Genomic DNA, 2,694 nt, shown 5'->3' on the forward strand with positions numbered 1-2,694 from the left:
TATGAATTTGGGGGTCACAAACATTCAATCTATAGTACAGGTTTTGATACTGAGAGGACCCCCCCAATAAACTTGCTGTAAGCAAATCTCCATTTCAGGGTCTAGGATTAAAGACAGTTTATTGCAATTTTTCAAAGACCAAACAATCTGTAGGAAATAATATCTATTTGTTATTAAGTTGGAATCTATAAATCATTTATGCCCTGTGATTGAATTAATGATTGTCTATCTTATATTATAATTTACCTGGATTGAGATATACATTACTTAGCAACATTAGACAATATATATTCCTTTTATGTGTACTCATGATGGTGTTCATAACATGAATCTTGGTTTTTACCTATTTAATATTTTTTGTTGTTTGACAATATGACACATACTATTATTTCCTATATGTGCTATTCAATCATCTCATAAGCATGATAAAAAGCACTATATATCTGTTCTATAAGTTTTTGTAACTGTTAATTTATACTTAAAAGATTCAAAAGTGGATAAATCCTCTCTTAAAACAATTTTATGGGAAAATATGAAAAAAATTCCTTAAAGATGTTAAGATGCAGAAGATCTGATCTGCTCTTTCTCTTTGAGAGAATGTGTCTAAAGAAATTAGCAGATCAAGCAGGATGTGCCCGGTAACATCAGTAACCTAATCACACAGACAATCATAATGTGATATGACCCAGGGGAATGGCACAGGAGATAAAATACCATGTATCTTCATTATAATTTTGACACATGAGGTGAAATTAAAGAATTAAAAAGAAACCCAGTTGTCTGAGAAGCACAGTTTTGTTCTGACCACGAAAGAAATATAATCCACAGAGGAAATTTATACTGAATTAACATATTGAGTAAGTCAAACCTGATACTTTATGCCATTAGGACAAAGGGTAGAAAATGATCACTAGAAAAACTTTAAAACACAGTATTTTGTATTCTCTGATGCTTCTGATCCTAAGAAGTAATGATTATGTAAGATGGATTTGATAATATTCATAATTAACATAATTAACATTGTAGTGTAATTAGGTACCCCTAGACTCTAAGTTCCATTATCCCAATGAGCAACAGATTTTTGTGTGATTTCTTGCTTAAAAGTAGGTCAAAGAATGTCTGAGAGGCCACCCTTTAGGCCAATGTCTACAATAAATGTTTCTAACTGCACTCTTAAATCTTGTCAGTCACCTGAAAAAAATGCATTATACTTCTCGCAAGTAGGGCTGGCCAAGTGAGTAAAAATAGCTCAAGCACTTCTTAGCAGTCAAAACGTACCACTCAAAATCCATGACACAAATGATGTTCTTAGACAAAGCTCAGCCCAGTATATCAGACCTCAAATATAACAAAATTCACTATTCCAAATCAATTGCATTGAAAAACAAAGAAAGAAAGAAAGAAAAAAAGCAGAGATAAATGTTACATTGATCTCTAAAACTGAGTTTTTTAAAAATTATTATTCAATGAACACATTGAACTAATAAAAAATATCCCTTAGGAGTTAATCATAAAAATCAATTTTTATCTAAATTGAATTTTCTCATGGCATAATGGTTTCAAAACATTTAGAGGTGCAGAAAACATTTCTCTTTTTAAAAATTTTTTAAAATATGAACGCTTCACAAATTTGCATGTGATCCTTGCACAGGGGCCATGCTAATCTCTGTATCATTCCAATTTTAGTATTTGTACTGCCAAAGTGAGCATAATATTCTCTTTGTAATATAAATCTTGCTTTTTCTATATACTGTTGTGGAAATACTAAAAAAAAAAAAAAAAAACTTGTAGAAAATTTTTGATGTATAATTTAATGTTCTTAATTTTTATTTTAATCATGTTAGCAGATAGAAAAAGTTGACCACCAAATGAGTTGAGCTTTAAATACATACTAGAAATTGATTGCCTAAGTAAAGTCTTTATGGTAACTTTCAGTTTGATATATTATTTTAAAGACCAAAGACTGCTATATAGAAGTATAGGACACATACATTTGATATACAGCTAAGGTATTCTGGCAGAAAGAGACTAATATGAGTCACTAATATACATATTAATTATTAGACAGATGGCGTTACCTACTTGTAAACTACTTTATGAGTAGGTTAAAAAGTATATTCTTGGTTTTCAAAAATATGAGCAATAGGTATTGAACAGCATGTTTACTTAGCAGAGCAAACATAGAAAGATTCAAGTTATATTACTAAATGTATTACTGTTAAGCATCTTAAAATTAAGATGTTGCCCAATATTCTAAAATAGCAAAATGTAAGAAAGTAAAAGACTTATTATTCAAATGATAATAGTGCTAAATTTTTAGAAGGATATAGAATTTATTAATGCTTTAGTGTCCTCACAAATAAAGTATATATTTGATATACTTTGCTCTACAAATATTTCCTAATGGATACAGAGATACCAAGGCTTTACTTTGCACAATCTTTCATAATAATTCCTAAAATAAGACATTCCAACTCATTTTTGAGCTGGCAAATAACAGGTAATATTTGATTTAAAAAAAAAAAAAGTGTGTAGGAGGTGGGGGGAAGCTGATACCAAAAATGGCAGCTTACTTGGAGCACTTGTATTATTTTAAATACCATTTAGTATGAGTGAACAATTCCTGTTTCTAAAAACTATACATCTATTCCACAAGCTAAAAAATAACATCTGTAGTATACTTGACACAACATA

At 29.8% G+C, this 2,694-nt stretch overlaps 1 non-coding gene across 1 annotated transcript; it reads right to left on the bottom strand.

The window, feature by feature from the left end:
- Nucleotides 1–1,606: 1,606 nt before the first annotated feature.
- On the bottom strand, nt 1,607–1,710 carry LOC118540318 (U6 spliceosomal RNA). Its single transcript, XR_004919574.1, has one exon. It is a non-coding gene; the product is annotated as a U6 spliceosomal RNA (small nuclear RNA).
- Between the last annotated feature and the right edge of the window lie 984 nt (nt 1,711–2,694).

The sequence above is a fragment of the Halichoerus grypus genome, chromosome 8 (assembly GCF_964656455.1).
Source record: "Halichoerus grypus chromosome 8, mHalGry1.hap1.1, whole genome shotgun sequence".
Classification (NCBI taxonomy): Eukaryota; Metazoa; Chordata; class Mammalia; order Carnivora; family Phocidae; genus Halichoerus; species Halichoerus grypus.